The following is a 10,738-nucleotide window of genomic DNA, read 5'->3' as shown; positions in this document are numbered from 1 at the left end:
AGTAGTGCAGGAGGGAAATGACTCCATGAATCCTGCGGGGCTGTCCATAAATCCGTAAGAGTACAAGGGGGTGCAAACCTCTTCTGAAAGCCGGCCGTTGTGGCTGAGCAGTTCTAGGCGCTTCAGTCCGGAACCGCACTGCTGCTACGGTCGCAGGTTCGAATCCTGCCTCGGGCATGGATGTGTGTGATGTCCTTAGGTTAGTTAGGTTTAAGCAGTTCGCAGTCTAGGGGACTGATGACCTCAGATGTTAAATCCCATACTGCGTAGAGCCATTTGAACCTCTTCTGAAGAGCACATTGCAAGGCATCCCAGATACGCTCAGTAACGTCCATATCTGGGGAGTTTGGTGGTCAGCGGAAGTGTTTAAACTCAGAAGAGTGTTCCTGAAGCCACTCTGTAGCAATCCTCGACGTTTGGGTTGTCGCATTGTCCTGCTGGAATTGCCGAAGTCCGTCAGATTGCACAATGGACTTTAATGGATGGAGGAGATCAGACAGGATGCTTACGTACGTGTCACCTGTCAGAGTCGTATCTAGTCGTACCAGAGGTGCCATATCACACCAACTGTACATGCCTCACACTATTACAGAGCTCCACCAGCTTGAACAGTTCCCTGCCGACATGCAGGGTCCACGGAGTCATGAAGTTGTCTCCGTACCTGTACTCGTCCAATACTCGTCCAATCGCTCGATAGAATTTAAAACGAGCCTCGTCCGACCAAAAATAAATAAATAAATAAATAAAAATAAAAACAGAATAAAATAAAAATAAAAATGGTTCAAATGGCACTGAGCAGTGTGGGACTTGACATCTGAGGTCTTCAATCTCCTAGAACTTAGAAGTACTTAAACCTAACTAACCTAAGGACATCACACACGTCCATGCCCGAGGCAGGATTCGAACCTGCGACCGTAGCGGTCGCGCGGTTCCAGACTGAAGCGCCTAGAACGGCTGGGACACTCTGGCCGGCTAACATGTTTCCAGTCAACAACGTCCAATGTAGGTGTTGACGGCCCCCGGCGAGGCGTAAAGCTCTGTCGCACTGTCATCAACAGTACACGAGTGGGCCTTCGGCTCCGAAAGCGCAAATCGATGATGTTTCGTTAAATGGCTCGCACGCTGATGCTTGTTGATGGCCCAGCATTGAAATCTGCGGTAATATGCAGAAGGGTTGCACTTCCGTCACGTTGAACGATTCTCTTCAGTCACCGTTGGTCCAAAAAATGGTTCAAATGGCTCTGAGCACTATGGGACTTAACATCTATGGTCATCAGTCCCCTAGAACTTAGAACTACTTAAACCTAATTAATCTAAGGACATCACACAACACCCAGTCATCACGAGGCAGAGAAAATCCCTGACCCCGCCGGCAATCGAACCCGGGAACCCGGGCGCGTGAAGCGAGAACGCTATCGCACGACCACGAGCTGCGGACAGTCACCGATGGTCCCGTTCTTGCACGATATTTTTGAGGCGGGAGCGACGTCGGAGGTTTGATGTTTTACCGGATTCCTGATATTTAGAGTACAGTCGACAGTACGGGAAAATCCCCAATTCATCGCTGCCTCTTTAACACCATGTTCAAACTCACTTAAATCTTGATAGCCTGCCATTGTAGCAGCATTAACCGATCTAACAACTGCTCCAGACACTTGTTTTATATAGGCGTTGCCAACAGCAGCGTCATAGTCTGCCTGTTTACATACCTCTGTATTTCAATATGCATGTCTATACCAGTTTCTTTGGCCCTTCTTTGGTAAGACGCTGTAAGTGGATAGACTGTGGGTGGAACGGGCGAGTACTGTGTCTGGCGCGCCGCAGCAGAACAGGTGTTTGTGCCGTCGTATGAGCGCCACTGTGCCTAAAGCGCGCTTTGCCCTCAAGACAAGACTGATGGCGCGGTGCGAGGCGCTGGTAGGCCCTCCCGTTACGTAGCGGCGGCCGCCCGGGCTGGGCCGTGAGCTGGCCGCCATATGCGACCGACCGCGGCCGCTGTCGCTCTCCTTACCTGGAGGCGCGCGCTCCACACTGCCCACTGCGCGGCGTCATCCGTTACCCGCCTGTCTCCACGTACTCCACATCGCTGGCCGCATTCTGCGCCCCACGGTCTGCTACTGTGCCCATCGTGTGAACAGAAGAAGAGGAACCCCACCCGAAATTAATAGGAGGGGCGTTCAATAAGTAAAGAGACACTTTTTTTGTGAAAGCAGGTTGGTCTTATTCCACACCCAACACAGTGTAGTGTTTAATTTTATCCATTGTTGTTCAGTGTTCCATCGGCGACTAAGTGTTCATGAGATCCAGAAAATATTAGAGACAGGCTCCCAGGTAGATGCTATTTTCCTTGACTTCCGGAAGGCGTTCGATACAGTTCCGCACTGTCGCCTGATAAACAAAGTAAGAGCCTACGGAATATCAGACCAGCTGTGTGGCTGGATTGAAGAGCTTTTAGCAAACAGAACACAGCATGTTGTTATCAATGGAGAGACGTCTACAGATGTTAAAGTAACCTCTGGCGTGCCACAGGGGAGTGTTAATGGGACCATTGCTTTTCACAATATATATAAATGACCTAGTAGATAGTGTCGGAAGTTCCATGCGGCTTTTCGCGGATGACGCTGTAGTATACAGAGAAGTTGCAGCATTAGAAAATTGTAGCGAAATGCAGGAAGATCTGCAGCGGATAGGCACTTGTTGCACGGAGTGGCAACTGACCCTTAACATAGATAAATGTAATGTATTGCGAATGCATAGAAAGAAGGATCCTTTATTGTATGATTATATGATAGCGGAACAAACACGGGTAGCAGTTACTTCTGTAAAATATCTGGGAGTATGCGTGCGGAACGATTTGAAGTGGAGTGATCATATAAAATTAATTGTTGGTAAGGCGGGTACCAGGTTGAGATTCATTGGGACAGTCCTTAGAAAATGTAGTCCATCAACAAAGGAGGTGGCTTACAAAACACTCGTTCGACCTATACTTGAGTATTGCTCATCAGTGTGGGATCCGTACCAGATCGGGTTGACGGAGGAGATAGAGAAGATCCAAAGAAGAGCGGCGCGTTTTGTCACAGGGTTATTTGGTAACCGTGATAGCGTTACGGAGATGTTTAGCAATCTCAAGTGGCAGACTCTGCAAGAGAGGCGCTCTGCATCGCGGTGTAGCTTGCTCGCCAGGTTTCGAGAGGGTGCGTTTCTGGATGAGGTATCGAATATATTGCTTCCCCCTTCTTATAACTCCCGAGGAGATCACGAATGTAAAATTAGAGAGATTCGAGCGCGCACGGAGGCTTTCAGACAGTCGTTCTTCCCGCGAACCAAACGCGACTGGAACAGAAAAGGGAGGTGATGACAGTGGCACGTAAAATGCCCTCCGCCACACACCGTTGGGTGGCTTGCGGAGTATAAATGTAGATGTATATGTAGACTGTTTTACTTTCGTAAAATGAAGAACAAACCGCCTTCAGTCACAAGTTGCGTTTATTTACTGCACTAGGCATTTCGAGCCCTGGAGGCTCATCTTCAGGTACTTTTTGGTGATTTACATCAGGTTATTTAGTTGTTTGCCTGTTGATGTTACATTTTTGTGTTGCAACATGGTATATTGTAGATATAAGTTTAACAGCGTTAATAATATAATAGGCCTTTCGACTAAACCATTTTGAAAAATCTACAACAGCTAACCACATGTATATTCATAAACACAGACTTGACGACATCCACAACAGCCTAACTGTACTTCACACAGAACCCAACAGTAAAAAACTTAATCTACTAGAACAATTAGAAATAATGCTACACAAAGAAAAATATTCTGAAAACTTGTTGAATGAACAAACAGAGTTTAACAGCCACAATTTTTTCTACACCTTTAAAAGTTTATTTTTTCCCGAGGAATCAAATCTGTTATAGTACAAACAGCTGACAACCTACAACATGGTGCCAAATAATTATTTTAATAATACCTGTGTACTAGTAATATTATACCATATTATCTTCTGTGAAACAAGAAAATCGATTATATTTAGAAGCAGAACATCTGTGTGAACGAGAATCTTTGGCATGTTTACGTTCTGCTACTACAATGTGCGACAAAGTGTATTACTATGTATATATCCCCGTATGTACTGCAAAATTAAAGATGTGTATTGTGTATACCAACTGCACAACAGGAGCAAACATCATACAATGTTAAACAGCAAGTTAGTTTCATATTATTAACGCTGTTAAACTTATATCTACAATATACCATGTTGTAACACAAAAATGTAATATCAGTAGGCAAACAAATAAAAAAACTGACGTAAATCACTAAAAAGCACCTGAAGACGAGCCTCCAGGGCTCGAAATGTATAGTGCAGTAAATAAACGCAACTTGTGACTGAAGGCGGTTTGTTCTTCATTTTACAGTGTATTGTTCCCCACTCTTTTGGCTAAAAAACCCTATTTTTCAAAATAATCTTCCTTCAGTACGGTTCGTTACGCCACCTTACTGGAAGGGCCTTTATGCCTGCTCGGTACTACTCTACTGGTCGGAGCCAACGTCTCACTTCATCAATAACATCCCCATCATCCACACGCTGCTTCCTGCGGAGTGCATCCTTCATTGGGCAAAACAGGCGGAAGTCTAAGGAGTTAGACCTGAGCACACACCTCTCAGTACCCCAACTGATGACAAGTGTCTCAGCGCTGCCAACAGAGACGTCCAGGTGTGCAGCGAAGTGCTTGTGAGAGTGTCCGCACGTTCCAACGTTGCAGCAGTGACAGGCACGCGGGAGATCGGACAGGTTTGCGCGACCGTGTTGCGATGATGACAGCCATCTCGCCCAACGACCCACCGCGCTTCTGTTCACTGCCAGTTCTCCGAAAAACATTCTGCAGTCGCCTTTGAATATCTGCGATGCTCTGATTTTCTACCAAAAGAAACTCAGTGTCATCTCTCTACTGGGAAAGCATGACCGTTACAGACACCAAGGCTACGTAAAGTGCCGCAACCCATCAGAACTTCATGAAACTGTATGAAACTTTAGGGGCTGAAGCGGGAACGTTCTACGATCTTGCACGACAAACTATACATTTTTTTTTCAACCGAAATTGGCGGAGGACGAAATGTGTTGCATTACTTGAACGCCCCTCGTAGTTTTGCGATCAGTGTAATGGTCAAGCCTCATCTGGCGCGCCCCACACAGCGGACAAGGGGCTATGCGGAAGCAAGATTGCCATTTAATGTCCCGTCAACGACAAGGTCATTACGGACGCAGCAGAGCTCGGTATGGGGAAGAAAGCGGAAGGAAATCGGCTGTCTCCTTTCAAAGGAAACATCGCGATATTCACCCTAACCGATTGTGGAAAAATCACCTAAAATATAAATGTGGGCGGCCGAATGGGGATTTGAACCGCCATACTCCTGAATGAGAGTCCTTCATCTTACCACTCCGCTATGTGTTCTCACTGTTGCTGCCTCTCAGTCGTGCGACAATGCACTGTTAAGCATCTCTGATATATCATATCTGAGAGAGAGAGAGAGAGAGAGAGAGAGAGAAGAGAGAGAGTGTGTGTGTGTAACGGGTGGTGTAAGTGACATTTTGGTGTTTTTCGTCCACGCGTCCACACTTCAATACCTGACCTATTTCCCAGAATAACATAAGCATTAAGGCTTGCTCTTGCCAAATGTACTTGGAGGTACTACTCGACCTAAAGATATACAACTTGTAATGGCTATAATTCATAGTCTGCAAATGACGTAAATACTAATGTAATGTTCTTCAGTACGCCGTCTTCAGTCACCAATAAAAATATCCGCACTTATACCCATTATATCCTAAATATATTTGAGAGCGTCCCAGTGGGGCAGTAATTGCGTTCTGAAGGCACTGCACACACATATTAATGTACTTGGTGTAATTTCGTTTTTATAAACGCCTTTTCACTTCGCAAAACGCTGTGAGCGTTATGTTGTGTTTCCTAACCCCATCGGCGCTCATTTGTTCCCGAAAGAGTTTGGCGCTTAAAATATGTTATCTTTGAACAGTTTCCAATAAATAAAACCCTCTGATGATTGTACAGAGGTGCCGAAACAAGTTTGAGTAACAAGAAAAACAGTGTTATTGCATAAAAGGCTGAACCGATATCCTTTATTTAACTGAAAACACGGAAGCAAAAACAAGAGCTGCATCTACATTTACATCTACATCTACATGGATACTCTGCAAATCACATTTAAGTGCCTGGCAGAGGGTTCATCGAACCACCTTAACAATAAGTCTCTATTATTCCAATCTCGTATAGCGAGCGAAAAAAACGAACACCTATATCTTTCCGTGCGAGGTCAGATTTCCCTTATTTTATTATGATGATCGTTTCTCCCTATGTAGGCTGGCCTCAGCAAAATATTATCGCATTCGGAGGAGAAAGTTGGTGATTGTAACTTCGTGAGAAGATTCCTTTGCAACGAGAAACGCCTTTGTTTTACTTATGTACATCCCAAATTCTGTGTCATTTTAGTAAAACTCTCTCCCCTATTTCGCGATAATACGAAACGTGCTAACCTTAATTGTACCTTCTCGATGTACTCAGTCAGTTGGTTACCAAGGGGCTTTCGGCTTCTTAGGCCATCGTCAGGTGACAGACGAACGCCACAAAACACGTATAAAGTGACGTGCGACATACACAGATATCACTTATACAGGAGGTTAAAAAATGATGACATTTAGAGTTTTTACTTAATACACAAATAGTTGCATTTAAAAAAAAGTGATAAACTTTGTGGGTGGTTATGATTACTATAATTACGATTAACACCAGATGGAAAAAAATAAAGTAGAATTGATAATTGTAATCTAGTATTTACGTAACTGAAATTTAATTTAACAGAGAGTGTAACGTTCTTTTTATAAAGGAAATAACTTTACGATTACGTTAAATGAATGTATGAACTGTGGAAAAGATACAGAACTCAAATTGTCATGTTGCGTGTTGTAACTGCAAGTGGTGTGCTTGCTCTGTGTTATTGTTAGCAAAACTTTACACGAATCGATTGGGCAATGCTACTCCCAGTACCAATAAAGAAATACAGTCACTGCAAAATACATTCAGCCCCTTAGGTCCTGTTCAAAACTTTGGTCCCTGTGCACATAACAAATAAATTAAATCGTCTTACCTGTAAATCAACAACGGAGTAACGCGATATAGTCTGGTCTCTCATAAAAAAATATGAATGCTACCTACAAGCTCAGCAGTGTGCAATGATGGCCATAGTACTTGAAATGCACATGAAATTTATTTGGCTTATAAACGAGAACATTTAAGAAAACTCAACTTCTTTAAAAAAATATATGAGCTGGACTGGAAGACGGTACTGATTATGGTGAATTACACTCAGGTTTTTTTAGCAAAATATGCTGCAAGTTAAATTTGTCTTTTCAAAAACATCTGGCAATTGAAGTTCCATTACTTGCAATTGATTCACGAAGAATGAGATTTAAACAGCAAGTATTATCTAACTTCATTAATCCAACATTAATGCATATCATCAAATTACACAAAGCTGTGTTAACAAATCTCAAAAGCACTCCAAAAATGAAATATCTAACTAGCCTCTTTATCAAAATCGTTTACGTACATTCTGGCGTTACTTAACAATTATAAATTATCAGCCAACTCATCTGTACTAACGCGCTGGCAAAAACAGAAATCATAATAATTTAACACTTTTACCTTTTTTCCGTGAAGGCTTCTGCGTCCAAGTTCAACAGTACTTACGTACCTACATTAATCTAACTCTTGGTGGCAGCACACCACAAAAACTGCCTACTTCATCGTCTTTCGCTCACAGACAGCTGCCTACAACTGGCCAAGCGCTCTGTTATTCCAACACTAGCAGTACAGAATCTTTGGCTCTGTGGTCGCGCACAGTCAGCGATCCACATATCCAGCGTATCAGAGACATTCATTGTTTATAGTAAACTAGTTTCATTTTAATTTATTAATATTTTTATCTTGTTCTGCTGCCACATACAAGTATGCCCCAGTATACTCCTTTCAAGAGGAAAAAGGAAACTTAGTTTCGTCATTTAATATTAAACTATTTTCCTGTGTCAAATTTTATTGAGCTCACATAATTCCAGTAGGATCATATTTCTGAATTTCTTAACAGCATGTAGCTTCGTAGGTAGATCAAGGAAGCGTAACAGATACTGTAACGTTCTCAATATCCATAAATTACGTAGCAGATAGGCTGAGAAACACTGATTTTTCGCTGGCGATAGTGTTGCCTATGTGAAAGATTTGTCAATGGACGTTCGCAAACAAATGCATAACGACGTGCACAGAATTTACGCTAGTGTCGTGGATGGCAGCTTTTGTTTAATAAGGATAAATGTAAGTGAATGGACACAAGAAAAAGCGATTGTAACTAAAGACTGAAATCCTGGCCGCAGCACTTAGGTTCATTACATCTCCAAATGTGTGGCTATAGTTCACATTCTTTTCCTCTTCACCAAATCTACAGTCTTACTTTCTTGAGGGCTCCTGTTCACTAGCGCCTAATCACACCGCCCAGCCCGTGAACGGAATGGTGCTATTAAGTCCACATCATTCGGCCGAGCGGTTCTAGGTGCTTCAGTCTGGAACCGCGCGACCGTTACGGTCGCAGGTTCCAATCCTGCCTTGGGCATGGATGTGTGTGATGTCCTTAGGTTAGTTAGGTTTAAGTAGTTCTAAGTTCTAGGGGACTGAGGACCCCAGATGTTAAGTCCCGTAGTGCTCAGAAGCATTTGAACCATGTGAACCGCATCGTTCACTAGAGATATGCGTGAAATGGGGCACACTCTTCATTGACTCTTGAACTTATAAGCGTTATGAATTAGATGTTCTGTCCAACGTTGGAAGGTGTTTTTATTGCTCTGGCGTCGTTTGCGATGTTTCAGGAGCATTGTTGTTTGGTCTTGTACGACCTTATACAGATATACAGATGAGTGACACAATATCTTCCTGAAGTTCGGTATCTAAGCTGTCCTTTTTTCATTGTTTCTAATCCATCCAGAACACCGCTTTTTAACAAAGGCAATAATGGAAATGATATGGTACTTAGACTTCCAGAGAAAGCTCTCGTGTATTTGCTTAGTCAACATAATCATAGTCAGTGTGTGGACACCATAAGCTTTTGATGTATATGATTTTGTTCTTTGACGAGTTGAAATGAACGGCTTAGGAATCGCACTGTCAATTTAATCGTGACGACTAACTACGAAGTACAAGGTATCAAACAAAAATATTTGCTTCTGCGATCTGATTCCTCCAGTGCCCATTATTCTCTTCCAGATCTCATGACCTCATACAGGTTCATAGTTTTAGCCTCCCAGTATATAAAATGAATCAGAGTGTATCGCTGATAGGGAAAATTTTTCACCCAGTGGGCAGTCTAAGAAAATGTTTATGGCGGGAAGGGAAGAGAGTTCTCTGCTTTCGCCTGCAGCATGCCGAAGTTGTTAGCGCTGTTAGCATCCCGCCGTGGCACGCAGGGAGCAGGAATTCGGCAGGAACCCGATCTCCGTTCCTGGCGATGCTGCGTTCCAGGCGGTGCATGATGATGGCACTGTAGCGAGAGCGAGCTTAGCAGCGCGTTGACTGACGTGTGCTCTGGCATGCAGTAAGGAATTGCCAGTTTCTGCAATTCACGCAAACACTGAGACAAGCCGGAAACCGACGGCTTGGCAGTCTCTGGACTCTGAGCTTCAAATCGAAGTCAGAACCCTGAACACTCAACTATGCCACGTGATACGTATAGAGCTTTGTACAGAAACAACATTGGCACGTTTCGGTAATTTTCTAAGTGTTTTGTTTTGCATTCTTGTACCAGAGTATGCCTAAGCCGTCTTAGATTGATAGCAATGCACCTGAGAAGCGCAGGTCATCAGCACTCTGAGCCGACGGTGAGTCAGATTCAAGTCCACATCCGCCTCACAGTTACAAATTTTTTGAAATTCACGTCAGCAGTCACGAAGCTAATATGTCAAATGAGCCACCTTCAAAATGACGAAATCTTGACTAATTTCGAATTCATATCCAGAGGTATTAAGCTTATTGCTCTCCCTGTCCTGTCTTCTCTTTCTATTACAGTCTGTGTTTCCTTTTTTACACTCTCCATCTCCTCCCCACAATTTTTCTCTACAACTTCATATGACCTTTTTCTTTTTCTCTCCGGCACCGTCTGCCTTATTTTCTTTAACTTTTTCTTAATTTTCCTTCGCTTTCATTTTCTCTCTCTCTCTCTCTCTCTCTCTCTCTCTCTCTCTCTCTCTCTCTCTCTCTATCTCTCCCTCCCTCCCTCTCTGTCTCTCTCTCTCTCTCCCTCCTTTTTTCCCCACGCATGGTGCTTTTCCTCTTTCGTCAGGTCCATAGCTGCTGAAAAGGATGCGAAAATTAATAATTATTTCTTAAATTAGTGTTACGTGTACATATCATGTAGCAAGCACAGTAACGCATTACCACGTAGGTCATTCGTCTGCTGATGAAGAAATTTGTCCAGCCATGAAGCACCAAGTGGCTAATAACAAAGTCTAATAATACATTGTCATAGCCGGCAAGTAATAGGTTCCTACTCATTGTTGGTAACAGCTCTTGTCCTGTGGTCGTAGTCATGTTTTCACTGCATGAATCAGACTCTCGTCATCTTCAAAGTGCGTCACAGATAGAGAATCCTTAAGTCTGGGCCGCAAGGGTAGATGAGGCA

Source organism: Schistocerca piceifrons, chromosome 5 (genome assembly GCF_021461385.2).
Source record: "Schistocerca piceifrons isolate TAMUIC-IGC-003096 chromosome 5, iqSchPice1.1, whole genome shotgun sequence".
NCBI lineage: Eukaryota > Metazoa > Arthropoda > Insecta > Orthoptera > Acrididae > Schistocerca > Schistocerca piceifrons.
This window is presented reverse-complemented; position numbering follows the sequence as displayed.